An 18554-nucleotide genomic window follows, 5' to 3' on the forward strand; every position below is an offset into this window, starting at 1 on the left:
AAAGCAACTATATCGACGCCCGTTAGAATCGATTACCTTATTCGACCCAGTTCGAAAACCGTCGTTCAGCCGTCGTCTTGTTCCGCTCAAAAACATACGGGGGTAGAGGGGTGAAATCGCCGCATGGAAACCTGGTCTTTCATCGAGGGGGTATTCGGGACATGGATAAAAGGATCGAATAGATTTTAGTAGCGAGTAATCGCGGCGTGTACGATAGTTCGCCGAACGATCCTCTTTTATGGGATGCAGATGGTCTTTCTTCGGAATTTTCTTTCCGTTCCGAATGCCGCTGTGTGTACCCTTACTCCACATTTTCTCTCACAATAGACCGATTATTTAGGTACTTCTCCGTCGTCATTTTAAACCACGTATTACAATACCTGACTGTGGCTATCTAGAAATTTTTGGATTCCAACATTCCATGCGGGTACATTATTACGTGATCTAACTCGGAAATAATAAGAATGAACAGGTTTTAATATTTCTATCGAGCTTAATTCGAATTTAGAATAATTGTGGACATTAATTGAAATTATATCTTACAACCAATCCCCCCGAACGATTCGATGATAGTACTTTTAATCATATTTAATGAAACCTTAAATGCTATTATTCCTACTTACTGAATCCTTTCGAGAGGGATTTTTCTAATAGTACTGACTATAATATACTCAAATATGAAGAAAAAAATAGGTTAAGTTAGGTTAATTAACGTTAAAATAGCTTGGTTCTGAAAATGGGATATATGGGCCCATTGGCCCTTTACAAAGGGATTATATCTTCCGGTATGTCTCAATGGTGGTAGAAAGAATTATAACAATTGGGAAATAGGTTTATTCATTGGAATGTCCTCCAAACGGTTAACAAAGTCCAACTGCTAATAGAATAATGGGATTAATTGTAATATTATGAATAGTAAGGTGAATAACATTCAACCCTCGGAAGACGAATGGTCTGGGACTGACGCAACATTCGAATGCAGGGTCATTTTGACCCGTAGTAAAACTTCTCTTGTATGCATGTTTCAATGAGAAATTATGCATAAAATTTTATGTATATTTCTAAGTTCATATACAGTGTGTAACAAAAGTGTTGTAGGTCCCTGAAGTGAGTCATTCGTGACGTGATTTGGGACAAGTTTTTTCTTAGCAAAAATATTATCCGAGGCATTATTAACGAAATGTTAACGAAAAACCCCGACCAATCGGAGCTCAGCTTGAACCTCTATAGCTTGAACGTACAGGTCTAGTCCGTTCTCCCACCTATGCAGCTGAACATCTAATGCATTTTTCCCTTTGATATCTAGTAAATATCATTTACAACGATAAATACTTCCATTTAGGAGCATATATCCAGACATTGCACAACATACCTTAGAACATATGTATTACCAATCCTTCTCGAAACGGTTAAATTCATTCGTTCCTCGAAACATCTCCACTTCCCTTATGTCACACATTGACTCAAACTTCTACAGTTTCCACCCCATTAAAAATTAACCTACTACTTTCATTATTTAAAAAGAAAAACGATATTACGTAGAATGTCTCCTCTCTCATTCTCCGGTCTTCGTAAAGCGATCTACACGACAGAAATTTTCCTTTCATCCTCCGGTCTTCGTGAACCAATCCACGAGACCCTGGGATTTGCATAAACATTCCGTAGTCTACTTACTACGCTCGACGTTCGCGAGAGACCAAAGGGAGGGGAGGAGGGATGAACTGTTTCTGCTCCTGTGAAATTCGCCAGGTCTTGTCTCGCACGAAATTATCGTGTCCCGGAAGTCAGATACGAATCCGTCGAAGCTGCCTCGGCGACGCGCAACGAATTACGGGTAAACAGGGGAAACGAACGTATACGTACGGGGCGTTTCCGTCGCGACTATTGATTCCTCATTGTCGTACGCGGTGCGAGAGGGACACGCGAGGCGGACCGCCGTCGCCGCCGTCGACGACGCGTGGACAAAAAGGTAGAACTACTATGGTCGTGCCCGTTTGTCCGGTCTTTTACCAAACAGCTGGCTTTCCCAAACTTTTCCAATCTCTCGTTACCGCGAATTTAGCCCATCGAAACGGCAGACTCCACCCTACGGAAACTAAATATTGTACGCTAACGGTGGCGTCGATTTAGTTTAAATGGCAACACAGAGCTGTTTCTTTGGACGGTGGTCGATCGTATCGACTTTCTTTGCGAAATTTTATGGTGTTTTCTATCGAGCTACGGTAAAACCTTTGAATGGTCTAGATTGCACGAACTGGTCGGAACGTGACACGATCTTAAGTATTATCGAATTTTTGTTACGAGTCTGTAAGTACCTGTACAATGGACGTTAGAAGTGTATTTGCTGAGGGACGTGGTGCATTTTCGAAGGGAAATTTGAAACGGTGGAATGTGAAATTTTCTTAAATAAGGGAAAATTGAAGTACTGCACTGGAATCTTTTCGTCCGTGTGATTTGTGATCCAATAATTCTTTCTAAGTATAGTTCCTTGAAGAACAGGTTGGAAACGAATCATGATGGAATGTAGTGGTATGGCGATTATCCGAACTAATACGGGGACAAATTGGCTTGATTACGCGGTTTTTCGAAACCTTTTAATATATAGGGTGTCTCGCGTAAGTGTCACCACGAAATTTCAGTATTTTCATTGAACTTTACAAAAAATTGTGTTAGACAAGAATAGAATTATATTCGTGCATAAATTTCGTAAATTAGAATTTCTTTGCCTGCATTTTCTTCGGATACGAACATGGGTCACCCAAGACCCAGACTTTAGACCTATCCTAAAATACAAGTTAAACATTTTTAATGTAATGTAATGTTTACACGGGATTTCGATATGGGTCAGCAATGATCCAGCTCCGTTTTTCAAACAACATTCGTGATTCGCACCACATTTTTTTGATAAACCTATAATTGTTTTATGCCTATCTTTTAGTGGATACTGAGGCAAATTCGGCAAGCATAACTCTGAGTCTTAATACAGAATGATTAACCAGCAGTTTGGATTTTGAGCAAAATAAGGGTGACTAACTTGTTTTGGACAGAACAGCGCGGTTATTCAGAATGAATCAGAGTAAATAGGCTGGTCATCCAACAGTTCTACTGCACAACAAATTAAAGATACGCCTGGTAACAATAATAATAATCGTCGACGGTACACGAGTGAATAAAATCGTTCTGATTGAAACAGAAAAACTGGTACAAAGACGGAACAAGGTCAGGGAAACCGTTTATACCAGCTATTCCCCGTGATTTCCGTCTACCTAATTGCGACTCGAATTATGCCCACATGTTGCCAGGCAATTCTGTATAATTCGACGGACCGGTTCCGTTTAAGCCTTATTCCGACGGTGTCCGTGGCGGCGAGATCCCGAGGAATTTTGCGAGTCCGAAGAACGGAAATTATATTGATCGTCGGGTTTCGAGGCGTATTACAATTTATTGTTCCCCCGGATCGAATGGTTTTCCACTTAAGTGGCTGGTTCGAATTTCCCCGTGGCTGCCAGTGGGCGGAATAATTTATCGAACGAGACGAATGTCCCGGCTGCGAGACCGTCGCCCCGGCGAACTTTAAATCCCAGTTGGAGCGTACTAAGGAAGATCGATATGAGTTTTTAAGGGACACGCGAACTTCTATTTCGGCGTCGAAACGTGACCGCCGCCACCGTCCTGTTTCGCTTTCCTGGAACCCACCGTTCAACGGGTGAAAACCGGGACGAAAAAGAACGAAAAACTTGGTTTCGCTCAAGCGGCTAGAAAGGAACGGTATTAACATGTTACGCTCTTTTGAGTCTGTATAAGCGTGAAAATACAGTAATTCGTTGACCCTTCTACGGTAACAAGGGTTTGATTTTTTATGCATTTATAACATCTCTTAGCTTGTAAAACGCAATTCCATTTAGTAGTAAAGGTTTTAGTACAAGATTTGAAGACTGTGAAGATTGAAAATTGTGAATTTGCATAAACTTTCGTAGTCTAATAATGATGGAGTGAAAACGTTTAGTTTTGTTGGCGGACACTATTATTCGTTAACAATACAACAAACATAAATGTATATATAATACCTACAAATGCAAATGCATTTATGCAGTGAGAACGTTGAAATGAAAAGGGATTTATGTTCTGTATCATTAAGCATACTCATAACACTATTGCTAAAAAATACAGTAGTCCCCGCTTAATTAACGCTGACTTAGGTCCGTGTCGCGACCACTATCGAGGGAGGTAGGGGTTTTTACTAAACTCACTTTACTAAAAATGAGTCAAATATTAGAAAAGAACTTGTTTCGCTACAAAGATCGTAATAGAACCACAACTCATGATGATTTCTTGCAAATTGCCAAAGTGGAATGTAAAATGAAAAAAGAGTAAATCTGTCTTCGATGGAAGGGCAAATACTTACGAGCCGTACTATACGTGTGTAATGATGGTAGTAATAATTGCACAGTGGATGTAATTTACAGAAACGGTAGTGAAACAGAAGAGTCAACAATGTCTTATTGAGCTTGTTTCAAGATGAATCAAGGGAATCACGGTCGAACGATTCTCGCACCGAAAATCGTCCGCCATAATTATGTCTTTTTACGCGCGAACATAATTCATTCCTTCTCCACGAGCGGATAATTACAGGTCGTGGCCGTTCCCTCGTCACTTCTCTTCGCCGGTTCGCCTCGATATAAATCATGTCGTTTCTGTTTTCGTTTCTTTTTTTTCTCCCTTAAAAACAACGATCGCCTGTGACCGATTTCGAGAATGGCCAAGGGATTATTACCATTTGCCCCAGAACCGGAATAACGACCCCTCCCCCTGGATACCAGGCGGAAAGCCCAAGTTCCTCGAGGAACGTTGAAACTTCGGAAAGAAACTCGGCAACGTAATTATTCCGAATGGTTAAGGGTTAACGAGCTTGCGGAAATTCAGCCACTCGGTGGCTCTACCGGCGACGGTAATATGTTTCTCATTTTTTCCCGTCCGTTCAAAGGCAGGAAATCCCCGAGCCTGGTCTGCATCCTCTTACCCGCGATGAGACCAAGACTGGGCACGCTGCGAACACTATTGAACCCTAACCTGCATACGTTCGAATCCTCTGTGAATGCTTCGAAGAACTAAATTGGATGATTATAAATGGAATTCCAATTGTATGCATGTATGATATATACGAATGTGTGACATATAATAACATGCATTTATTGATAACAATTTCATGGAATTAGTAATTTAATTTTTATGAGTCTATTTATCGATAAAATAGCAAAGACTTGATAGGGAAAATAGTAACAGCTGAAATTGATCGATTCGATAACAAAGGTAAAGTCAGATTGGACAATCACTCGGACAACCCAGCCAACAATCTATAAAAAATAACTACACCAAGATGGCTGAGTATAAAACATCCAATTGACCTAATAATACACTGAGAATAATTTTTTTTTATTATTTTAAATTTGAACTTACACCGGACGTATAATTGATCATTTAGTAATTATGATGTCCGTCGATTGTGGCGTGCGAGTAAGTACTACTCATTAGTAGCCCGTCAGAAGTAGATTTGTTGTAATTGATTAATTATTCTGCATTAGATCCGTGAGCTTAGTTCTTTTTAGCCTTTTGTATCCTGATGGGTTGTTGATTAAATTGTTTACTAGTATACGTATTTGGGTTTCTTTGGTAACTTGTTTTTGTTAAACAATGTTTACCAAATGTTTTCTCAAATAAATTGTAAATTGAGTAAAATAGGTTATAAAAAAAGATTTATCGATACAATCGAATACTCGAAATAATTAAAGCAATAAAGTTTTTGTTGTCCACTGTATTTAGAGGACACCAGTTGTGAAAGTGTTAGAGCAACGATGGCCCCGAAATGGTGGCTTGTTTTTCTGTATCGAGCACGAGAAAGGTCGTAGAACCGCCGAGACAATAATATCTGTACTACTTGCACTAGCTGTGGAAGTCCGGCCAATGGTCTTGGCGACAGGCCAAAAGTTTCCGCTAAAAGTCTGATTCATGCGGTGAAAGTAAAAGTTTTTACTGATTTCGCCCGATCGCCGTAGTTTCCTGAGGCTGGTATGTCGATACGGTGGCACGGAAACGGTCACCTGGTCATTTCATTGAATCACGGTCAGTAGAATCATAAACTCTATGGAGGGTGTTGGAAAAAGTGATTAAAGGCTTTTTGAAAAATTCCAGATTGCGGATTTTTATACAAAATAATATTTTATAAAGTAATTCACATTTTTAGTTTAACGTATTAAGCGAACATTAGTAAGTACAATTCCCATTAAAAATATTTCAAAAATATAGCAGTCATTTTCTAGGCCTTTACACGTTTTGCACTTTATAAATAATTTTTAAAAAATTACGATAAGGATAAGTAATTATTTTTATAAAAATTTCAAGAGAAATAAATGTAATTACAATTTCAACAGCTGTTTTGTTGTTATAAATAAATACATTGATATATTAATCTTAGACGTCCAGAAATTCAACAATTCGATCATTCACGGGTTGGTTTACCTGTATACGTACACGGAATCGGTGTCTGCGGAATCAAATCGCGCGCGATTTGACGTGCATCGAGTCGAATACATCGATACACGAGGATGGCTGTGCGAAACGGAGGTCGGTCGTCTGCGCGCACGGTGCGTGTGACGATTACAAAGCGATCCGCATTATATGCCCGGCACGTTCCCCCGGGCGAGAAATTGTTCCTGCGAAGAAAAGAAACGCGGCACTGTTACACGGCACGCGGAAATTGTTAATAGACCACGCCTGGAACGTGGAACAATATTTTTCAAGGAAACCATTCTGGAAGGAAACCTGCAGCGTCGCGCTTAATGTTTTTAGAACTGCTTCCGACGGATTTCGACTCAGAACTATAAACATTCTGGGTACTCGAAAATGATAATTTGAAATGTGTGGTGCTCAAAAGAGGATTTTTTTGTTCAAAGAAAGTTCTACCCCCTTTTCCACAGATATTATTATTGGGCACATGGAGACTTTACGTTGCTTTACTACTCTGTGATACAACGAGTACGAAAGTGTTAAAAGTTTAGTGTAATATCTGTCAATGTTAAGTCAACGTTTTCATAACATTGTACAAATTTACTTATTAGCAGACAGAGATGGACAAATTCATTATCTGGATAGAATTCGAATAAGGGATGAAAGATAGAATAGTACGTTGTCATTTTTAATTGATTAAACGAGCAAATTCCATTTTTAAAATAGAATGATATTTCTGGAAAGTGATTCTACATGAGAAAATAAGACCGAAAAAATCATAATTTCATACAGGAAAGGAACATTTATAGCAATATTTCAGACTCTGAAAAAAAAACAGGCTCGAATAAAAATTATCGCGGAGAGAAGGCTAGTTAGAAGGAAGAGGCAGTTTGCTCGATTTCAGCGAGGCCGATGGAATTGCAAGGAGAAATGTCTAGTCGAATCTAGTCGAAGGCGGCGACAGACGACCGCGGCTTCATTACCGTCGTTAAGAAAATGCATACCTACGCAAGGAAGGCGCGCGCGCACACGTAGAAGCACGAATTTCGAAATCGTAACCGTGTTCGCCTCGGATGAGAGGGTCTGGAGCATAGTCGCGGGGCATGGGAACGTCGTAGAAAACTGGAACTTGTAGAATTACCGCGATTCCATGCAGACGGAGGTGGGAGTCCCGCTTTCATTTGAACGGAATGGAAATTTTCGTTGGGCGTGTCGCCGCTACGCCGTTTTTACCGGCGACGGTTTTATGATTCCGTCAATCAGGACATAACGCGGCGTTCCCGTCTAAATTTCCTCTCTTGCTCGATTTCTACCGTGTTTTACCCTGTCCTTTTCGTTGCCTCTATCGTCCGAGCAGAAGTGCTTCGAGCAATATAATGCATAAGCTCCCTTTCTACTTTAGCGACTCGAAAAAAGGTGATATTTAAGAATTTTTTGTAAAGAATGCAAAGAAGATATGATAAAAACACTTCCTGCCCTTTATTTAAAATTTTCATAGTAGGTCATAAAATAGCTGATTCAATTACAAAAAGAATGCCATACGAATTTTTTAAATGGGTTAATACTTTCTTTACGTTATGACGGGCACTGTTTTCACCATCAACGCGATTACCGCCACCTAGAGTGCTGGAATATTGAAGCAAAAACTTTTCATTGACCTAAATGTATAATAAATAGAGGCCAGGGAGTTTTTTTAAGGCAGATTCTCAGGTAACAGTGTGGAAAAGAAATCGACCAATCGCAAACTATATGGGAAGGTCGCGATTGGTCGGTTTCCCTTACGACCTGTTACGTTACGGTAAATGTAGCGATTAGTATCGAAATTTCGATATTTATGGGTTAAGTGTCGATACTGAAATATATCGTCACAGTAAATATCGATACAAAATATCGATATCTGAATTGAAAAGTATCGATGTTCGTAATATCGATACTGTATAGCCCATTACTAAGTTGAATCTGCTTCGGCCAACAATATAAAATTCATGAAATTGTTGTTTTATTCTAATGGCATCTCGAAGTGGGTATATTCCAGACTTCTATTGTATTGTACTTCTATACTTTTTTTTATAGAAACGGTGTTACTGTACAACTCGATATTTTCAATAAATCAGATTCGAGGAGGTAAAAAACACACGACCACGACGCTGTTACTCTCGAGCGGATCTCGAAATCGAGGGGATTACTTCTCTGCTCTTTCGCTTCTTTTACATTGAAATTTTCATTTTTCCTCTCTCACCCGGGGCGGGCGAGTTTATAACAAGGCGAATTTATCGGGGGTTAAATCGCAAGAACGGAATGTTCGAAGGGTGTAAAGATGAAATCAGCGTCGGTAGGTCGAGCCAGCAAGGTAGAGAGAAAAAGAGGGGGAGACAGAGGATCTAGATTAAAGATTTCGATAATGGAAATTCGTGATGCAGAGGTCCGTAGCTCGGACCCCAGCATCGTTCTGGGATCGTAATCGAATTGTTATCGCTTCGTTTCACGGCGTACAGTAATTATTTTTAATTTAGCCCCGCGGAACAGATGCGCGCTCTTGACTTTCTAGGATCTTTCGTCGTGCATGAACGATTCGTTTTAAATCATCGGTCGACGACCGTTTATTTTTTTCTTCGTTTAGTAATCCATTGTTCGTTTTCTTTTACCCCCATGATTTCGTACCACTCCGCTGATCGAAATTATTGAATTATTCCAAATCGAATCTCTAATCACTGAACACTCTTACGATGATACTATGTAGGTTGCGAATAACCTCAGTTTCGTTCTTGTTTTTATTTATTTGATGCTTCAGATCGAGTATACAGGGTGGGCTAAAAGTCACTAAACATTAAATGGTGAAATATTAGGTGTACCAATTAATTCGTGGCCCCCACTTTTGACCTACTCTGACCTACTCTGTAGTAGGTATAGCGTAGTTCACAATCTGTTATGTATGTTGTAATGAGAATAAAATATGAATTTACTGGGCCATGGACTATTGCAAGTACAGGTAACATTCTTATAAAATGCTAATTAATTTTTTCCTTCAAGAAGGTCCAATTTTTTTTCTCTAAAGTAGTGCAAAACCCACTATTTTCCGTCCCCTTCCGGCTTGCCCCCCACCCCTTGCTACGCCCACGAGTACATGGCATCAGTAATACCATTTTCAATGATGTCTGAAAGATATCAATTACTTTAAATTCTGGATCAATTTGACCCAGTTTAACAACGGAGGGTTAAACTCCAACCTAAAAGTATCTTCGATATCCTAGAACATCAAATCAGTCTCGACTAGGTTAAACATCCTCGTTCTCGTAAAAAGTCCTCGACAGGCTTTCTCATTAGTCGCGGGTGCATCTACCGCGTCCAGGGAGGAGGAAGGGTAGAAGGGTACCTCTTAATAAATGCAAACCACGTCCCCGTAATCTCTGGCCTCAGATATCAATTTTTACGATGGGTTTAGCCCCGCTCGGTCACCGCCACTCCGTGGGGAGGTTCGACCTCGTTATCGACTCGAAATTCTTCTCAATTTCCGGTAGAGGAAATCGAACGGTCAGCCGTAGCAATCTTGCTAACTGAATTCCATCACTTGATGGACAAAAGCCAGCCGACCGAGGCGGTCTCGCTGGGTGGGGGAGGGGCTGGCCGTGCCAGGCCAGAGCGAGCGAGCGTTGTGCCCAGGTCGTCGGCATTTCGACGGTCCCTGTTTCCCCACGTTTCTAGGTCAGTTGACTCAACTAGTTCGCGCACGCGGTTCTGGGTCGGTCACCGTTTTGTCTCAAGTTCCAAACGCCTCTCCTCCTCGTATCGCGACGAAAGTCAAGTACGAATGAACTTGCTCGCGCGAGCACTGGGATACACGGTGGAAGGGTGCGGAAGTTTTCAACGGCCCCGCGCTGGGTACCATCTGTGATATGAGGAATTAGTTGGGCCGTGGCTAGGAAGAGGTGGAGTAGGGGCTAGACAACGCCACGACAACGGGAAAGTTACGGACGAGCGAACGGAGATAATTGTTGTTCGCTAAATTCCCGGGAACCCGATATCTTGTAACGGAACTCCTTCCAACCGTCGTGTGTACGCAAGTCCTATATGTATTATTATTCCATTTAATTGCACCCTCCCTTGCCGCGCGAACGGACACAGTGGGAGACGTTTTATCGATTTATCCACCCCTCCTCATCCCTCCACGTCGACCTGTCCTCCCGCCTAAGCCCGTGTTCGGTCCCTCCACTTCCCCTTCACAGCCCAGCACTTTGCTACGGGACGCGTGATTTTCTCTCCCGATGACTCCGGTTCGCTGGAATTCAAGCACGACAATTGCAGTTCGAATTTAAGAAAAGGATTCTCCACTTCCCCTTTGCGTTTCTGAACCCCCAACTCTATCCTTCTTGGTACACCTCCGTGTCAAGCTACAGCGCGAACTATCCTTTTGTCCTTGGAGTTCCTTTGTACCGATACTTCGGCAGTCGAGGGAGATACTTGCGTAGCAAGGACCGTGTCAGAGAATTCCACGTCTCAGAATTATACGGAGAGTCGTTTCTCTCTCAGGGCTGTAATGTACGTGGGTCACTCTTTGACTTAGCACACGGGGAGATTCTGAGTCGTAAGATATGCCATGACTCCTTTCGTAAATTACAAAAATAAGAAGTTAATCGTCACCAGCTTCAGCTCCAACATTGACGTGCTATGATCTACTACGATTTTGAAAGCGGTTTGTCGCGACGTTATTGTTAAAGAACATTAATCATTCGAATTCAAGAATTGCGAGGGTACGAATACTTCTGTGACTCACTGTAAGTATTCTTCTTTAGACCGGAAACTTTCAGAGTGATCTACGTACAATGCCATTTACCCCATACGTCTCACGGACCGGGATCGGTCTTCAGCACATTCACAGATATTAGTGAGGGCAACGAGTACGGGCCCTCGTAATTCCGTGACGGGTGTTGCACACGAGAATCGAAGGAATGCGTTAATGCGCACCCTCCGATGTCCGCGCAAATACGCTTCGGTAATTTTATCAGTCTTCTTCTTTTTTTTTTTTGCTTTTCTCCTTCGTTTTTTATATCGATCATCACGTGTGCCGATCACGAGGCGTACGTTCGAGGATTTCTGTTTTTTCTTCTCTCTTTTCACGAGTGGAAAGAGTCGCGTACTCGCGAATTGGAAATTGTAAATACGGTTCGAGTGTCTCGAGTAGTACGAGCCGCGAGCGTGCGGAGAAGAATATTCCGCGCCCAAGACCACGATAATAAATCGATTCGATCCGATGAAGAGTGACGGGCACGATTAATACGGAGGAGCACTTATCGTGAAAGCGTACCACGCTTTTCATCGGCATTATACGCATTACCGTTTTTCTTTTCGTTTTTATAACCGCAGCTCGAACGTGCTCTAATTTCGAATCCTCTCGAGAAACGAAAAGGAACTCGAATATATTCTATGGCCTTAACTGGATTATCCTTTATACGTTCTTTTTAGACCTATTCATTATTTGGGTACGCGATGTTTCAGTTTCGTATATTCTATCTATTAACTCTATGTCGGTACCGTGTTGGTAGCCATTGAACACTTCTGATCATGATCCACCGTCAGGTACCCAGTTCTTGATCAGAACCCAATTCCTGATTAGTTTAGTGTACAGATATCATATAATAAATTTATTAGGTTGTTTTTCATAAAATTACTAAATAATTCTTAACTATTTTGAAATGCGTATGTAAAATTTGATAGCTCAGAGTAAGACACAGATATGTGCTTTAGGTTATCAGAAATTGCTCCCTTTGCACTTCTTACTTGAAAAGTTAAATTACAATTTAATTGTATTACTATTTCTGCAATTTTGTTAATACCAAATTAAAGATAAAACATAGACTTACTCGAATAACAATTTTTTTGGATTGAGTTAATTTTTCTACTTACACGTTAAAAAACGTGATAGTTACTCTTAAGTGATCAGGAGCCCGTACGCAACAATAATTATCCGAAAACGGATGCAAGTCTTTTCAATACCAACTTCCAGTTTCCCTTCCAAACACCAAAGAAAATTCGCATTACTTATGGAATGACCTTGACAGCTGGTCCGTTTCAGTTTCTCGTGCAAATGGTATTCGGTATCTAAACGTTATATTAATTTTTCATATCCTATATCTTAATGGACGCCATATTGGTAGCCGCCGAGTGGCTTCTGACCGCGTTTCCTCCCCCTGTGTCCATCTGTGAAGCAATAATTATGCGAGAACGGGTGCAAGCCGTAAGTGTGTTTTTAACATTCCTGGATAATTTTTAACGGTAACCATTCCCCCATGCTCCCCGGGGAGAACCGGTTTCACGCGGGGAAAACAACGAAAGTACAACCCCGCTTGTATTTCATCGGAGCCACTCCGTTATTACAGCGGTGTCGATGAAGCGCCCGTCTGTTTTATTTGCAACTACAGCCCTGGTTCGCCTTGCCGGCAGCCTTGCCCGAACCGGCCAACGACCGTATCTCTCTTACCTATCCTGTAGCGGCCGTCTCCCTTTCTCTGTCTCTTTCACGCTCCTTTCTCTTTCGCCGGCGAACCTCCGCCACTCCGTCCACCAGGGGCCCCTCTTTGATCCGTTGTACAGGTAGGCTCACGTGGAACGTGCATAAAGCTCCTTGGGACAGTTTAAACGAGGCCTTTTTGGAATACGCCACCGTAAAAGCTCACGGGGGGGGATATTTTTGCGCCTTGACATATACCGCAGTCGTAGGGTATACCGCTGCCTCGAGTGGGTTGCTTGGCCACTGGTTGGAATTAAATTAGCTTTAGGTTTAATGCAAGCTTTCTGAAGGCTTGGCCCTTATTATATATTCTCGGTTGCGATAAAATTGCACTGTATTATAATCGTACTATTATTACTAGATTGTGGATTTTATGCATTTATAACATAACCGATTTTCTAGAATCCAGCAGCTCGACGAAGTTTAACCCTTTTAGGACCTTACAATTTTGTTGTGTACCATTTGGAAATAGTATACTTGTAAAATATGCGTTGTTGAAGATATTTATTAAATTACAATTTACACGTTTTTTTTTGTATTTTAGTAACTTTCTGTATGGGAATAATTTGTATTGCATATGAGAAGCCAAAATATTGACTCAAGTTATTTTTGTATTAAGTATTATTTTTCGGCTTTTGGGTACTAAGAGGGAAGAGGTTTCTGTTTTATTTGAAATCTGATGGAGTAGTAAATAAAGTAAAGAAATCCCTGTTGACTCCAATTTTTTTAAATTAACCCATAAAAATATCTGTATTTGCATAAAAATCTGCAGTCCAACTATTACTATTACTCTGGAAACCGTACAATTTCAGTCAAGGTAACATACAATTATCGTTTGACAGTCCATTGTTCAGTTTGATCGTGTTTCTTTGTTATTTTTCTTTACCTGCTGTTCCAGACAAGAGATATGACGTGTCCCACTTTTGTGACTCACTCCAGAAACGCATACATACCTCGATAAGGTATATAAAACACGTCAAAGGTTCTTCAGTTGCGTCTGCTACTAATTCTTTCATTAAAACACGCACAATGAGTCTTTCAGCCGCGTGTATGCTAGTAGCTTCATTCTCGGTGATCGTTACGGACAACGGGATCCCTCTCGATTGCCGTGACACCGAACAACGCGTCTTTTGACAAAGGCGCGTCGTACTTTCGGCTTCCGTGGGTTCCCTGATAAACCGAGAGGGATAAAAAAAAGTTTCACGGCGCTATATATAAATCAAAAGGGAAGAAACGACTGGACCCGAAGCTTTCATCCGTCCGGTGAATGTAGGCGTCTGCTTGCCTATACTTACTATCTTATCAGACGCAACGACTGAAACGGATGTTGTGATAATGATAGTTAAAAAGGAAATGTTAAAAGGTGGCGATGAACGAGAGGAAATCCGAAATTATACGATGCTCCGTCTGACTCAATGAACAAGTCATTTGGAAGCTAAAAACTGATCTACGGTCAGGGTCGATGCATTATCTCGTGTAACTACAGTAAATCCTGGATGAGTGTTCGGTGGCTCCTCGGCACTGAACATTATAATTTCATAAACTAATCGCCATATGTAGCTGAAACAAATATCATTGGCTTCAGAATTCCAAGCTCTACCACTGTGCTAAACCTCATTAAAAAGTCAGCGTTACACCTGGGGGACCTCTCCTTGTCAGTGCTGAAGAGCCTTTAAACAGTCATCGGAGATTTACTGTACAGAATGCTTATCATTTCCATTCTAATATGGTAGCAGGTTATTTTCGAACATATTATCATAATTAATGCAGTCATTTAGAGCAGAATAAAATTAACTGATGATTTTTCGTATTTTCCTGTAAGCAAGCCCGATATTTACAAAATACTTCAAAATCAGTGTTTCACAACCATAGTTACTACAAACACGAGTTCATTAGAATGTTTCCCCCCAAATTACGTGTCCAGCGTTTTGTATCGATACGAAATGAAATTTCACTGCCATCCTTTATTCTGTACCAGGAAAATTTAGAGCATTCAGTTTGCATTGAGGTTGATTTATTTGTGAAACGCACTGTATTACATTCAAGCGAAGTAAAGGGTTTGGGGGGGGGGTGGGGACGCATATAAATTACGGCGAAGATAAACAAAATTGCTGGCTCAGTGTTTTGTAATGCGGGCCCTGCTCGCCGCTCGCGTGCTCAATAAATGCAATTAATTTTACCGGTCAATTACCGAGATAATACGACGGTGTCCATTTCGAGGGTATAATTAATAGCTCCGATATGGAAAATAGTACTGGCAATTTCGTCGTGTATCTAAACGAATCTTTTCATTTACGGGACGTACCGAATCGTTTATGTGTATCGTGAGTTCGGCTCGGGTGAAAGACTAGGGAACAGAGAGCGAGAGAGCGAGACAACCGGAGGAAGGAAAGCTCGACGAAAAGTGATATTCCTTTGGTTCACGCGCGAGCGACCCGACAGAGTTCCTCGATGTCCAGGGAGAGCCCCGGTGTATACGCTTCTTCGTGTTGAAGGATGGATCGCGTTACACGTCCGTATCGCGTAACACCTCGATCTACAAAGGAGAGCACACCTCGCGGCCTGGAACGGCTCTCGTACTTCGCTGTGTAGCACCCGGTGCCAATGATTCTTACCGCTATGTGCATATATACATATATACAGCCCCGTTTACCTTTCGGTAAAAATTATTTGCTGGATGTGTAACGTATACCAGCTCCAATGATTCCTGCCGGTTCGCTCCTATACCGTGCACGTGGAAACGGCACAAATCAATTGGAGCAACACGCGCAGACTGGTTCCGCCCGATCGACTCGCACTGGATCAGGATATGTATAATATGTATATCGGTGGTCGAGCGTTTCTCGCGCGTTTATGCGTATCCCCTCGTCAAGTCGAAATGCGACTCGTGGTCGGCTGAGCGCGGGCGGATTACTGCCTACGGTATGCATTCCATCCAAGCGGCTCCGAAGCTTTCTCCCGGCGGGACGACAGAGAAAAATACGTGAGAACGCGCATCGCCTCGGCGTTCGATTAGGAAGAAACTACGGTTACACGCTCTCGCTTTCGGTGAAACTCGTCACGCCGCATCGTTGTGCACTCGTTACCGGAGGATATTTCTTTTTATTGGGTTCATTGCTATTCGTAATGTTGGTGAGGGAGGGTGGGAGGAAAGGTGAGAGGAGGGAACAGTCGATCGGGGGAGGATCGAGAACGAGAGGTGATCGAGCGATCCCTGGTTTACGGCGGCTTCGGGGTAGTCTATGGCGAATCTCACGATCAGGAACGAAAGAAAAAAAGATAACGGCTGTAGCCTTCGTGCCAGACAGTATAGTGTTTCGCGACTTCGTGGTCACGCGACACCCTCTCGAACCCACCGAAGGCAGCAGCGTGGTGTCGGATAAGCGTTCGGCTGGCGCATGCTCGCTCGGACCCATTCGTGTAGGTCCGTGCAAGCTCGACCGGATTCGGCTCGCCCCGTCTCCGCTCGGCCGTTCTCGCCGCTTGGGAACGACCGGACCGACTCTCTCCAGCCCGCTGAATCACAGTCTGGGTCAGTTCGCCGAATGATCGTCTCTCCAAGCGGGAGGACGCGTGCGCGTGTGCACTACTGTGATCACGTGAGTGGAGAGCAGTTCGATACGATTTTGCGGCCGAGGATCCGCGGAGTGTCAAAGCAGTGTCAGTGAACCGACCGAAAAAATACGATACGCGGTGTGGCCAGTGGGATAATGTTTAAGTGTGTCGCCGTGAAGGCCGTCGAGGTTGCACGGAGAGAGACGAAACTCGCCGAGGAGACTAAGAACGCGTGACAGGTAAAACATAACCTCAATTTTTTCGGGGAGGTACAAAGCGAGAGGGTGAGTTTCATATGCGTCGTTCTCTCCACAACTTTTCGCGATTATTTCGTGAATATAACTACAACGGCGATTCGGTTGAAGCGTTCCTCCGTGGATTACTTTCGTTACGTTCACGCTGGTCGTACGAGAGCATCGAATAAGCTCGTTCTGTTGGACGACGGGGGGGCGCAAACGAGCCGTGGAACAGTACGTTACACCGAGCGATTTAAAAACGGTCGGTACATGAAATTACATACTTTCGATCGCACGCGTCGCTTATTTTACGACCGCCGAGGGAAAAGCGGCCGGAAGCCACTATTGTCCGTGTTCTAGGAACTACTGTCCACCTTCGAAGGCGTTGCTTCTCTTTCTTCTCTCTCTTTTTTCTTCTCGTTTGATTTTTGAACGGTGTCACGTGACCTTCCTGTGCGTTTTATCCTTGTCGCGAAGCCGTAGCGTCCGTTTGCCCCCGCAAGAATGTTCGAGCGTTTATCATCGGTGCGCGCGAGCGTGTTTCTCCCTCGTCCACCACGCCTTGAAATCCTTCGACCTTTGATTTCACGCGGCGAATGGAAATTCAAGAGGCGTCGAAAAGAAACACTTTCCTTCAGTTTCGGTCGTTCTTGTGTTATCTTGGACGTATTTTTGGATGATGATGGATTTCAGTCGCTTTCCTCCGAACGTCAACCATTGTTGATCGTTATCTATGAGTAATCACGGAACAGGTTTCATTATTAATGTCGTTACACGGTTCGCCGAGGTGTTCGTTCTTTTTTTATTCCCCAGACGAGGTGTTCAATTTTATTCTTCGATTAAAATCCGCTTGCTTGGCTAGACCTCAGGATAATTCCGAGAATTGTTTACGCGTATGAATCCGACTTGTGTTCTTAGTATTTCGACTACCATTCGTGATTACAAGTGTTGGCTGTTAATCGTGAAGTGTACTTTGGTGAGAATTTTTGTTTCAAGTTAGTTTTCGACGGGATACGATGTTAACGAACAGCAGTTTGAAATGACCGTCGAATATCTCGGGATAATTTTGTTTAGTCTGGTGTGTTAAGGTCAGTGGAGTTTGTGTTTGCTCGACGATATACGTTGGGTATTGTATTTTGAATAATTAACGAGGATATTGTTGAGATTATCAGTGACTACCAAAAAGGCTTCAACTCAAGACTGATGTGTGTATAATTAATTCGGAATTGTATAGAGAACTTGTAATTCTTTATGAATTGTATTGGTACAGAACACGTTGATTTTTGAAAAATGGTGGTAACCTCACGTTACATAAGAACTTGTTTAAAAAGTGTTTGTATGACTTTGGAATGGGGTCAAGCCACTTTCTAGGATACTTTATTTACGAAGTAAAACTTTCGGGATTAAAAATTATTTAGAAGTTACTGTCTTCTATTAACAATTTCTACGTACATACATTTATAGTATATATGCAGTCGTTTCTCGGGAACTCTAGAAGCTCTTCATACTGGAACAGATTACTTCCGGTGTAAATAAAGTCGGCATTTTTTTTCAAAGCTATACTAGTATGAAAAATACTTTAAATACCAAAATGTTGAGAAGTTACTTTATCCTGTACTAAAATTTGTAATATATTTTATAATATTCGTAGTTTTTTGCAAACACCAAAAAACTGATGAAACCTGACACCTGTAAAAAACCCTGTTTTCGGTCAACTTGAGGGCATTGAAGGTTTTCTCATTCTTGAAGCTACA

General features: G+C 42.1%; 1 protein-coding gene across 1 annotated transcript in view; it reads left to right on the plus strand.

The window, feature by feature from the left end:
* The first annotated feature begins 16615 nt into the window (after window positions 1-16615).
* LOC107185782 (plexin-B-like) overlaps window positions 16616-18554 on the plus strand; it is a 44999-nt gene continuing 43060 nt past the window's right edge. Inside the window, 1 exon segment of the mRNA XM_015573543.1 lies at window positions 16616-16803. The gene's annotated coding sequence lies outside the window, so the exon portion shown is untranslated.

The sequence above is a fragment of the Dufourea novaeangliae genome, unplaced genomic scaffold, assembly GCF_001272555.1.
Source record: "Dufourea novaeangliae isolate 0120121106 unplaced genomic scaffold, ASM127255v1 scaffold14, whole genome shotgun sequence".
In the NCBI taxonomy this organism is placed as follows: Eukaryota; Metazoa; Arthropoda; class Insecta; order Hymenoptera; family Halictidae; genus Dufourea; species Dufourea novaeangliae.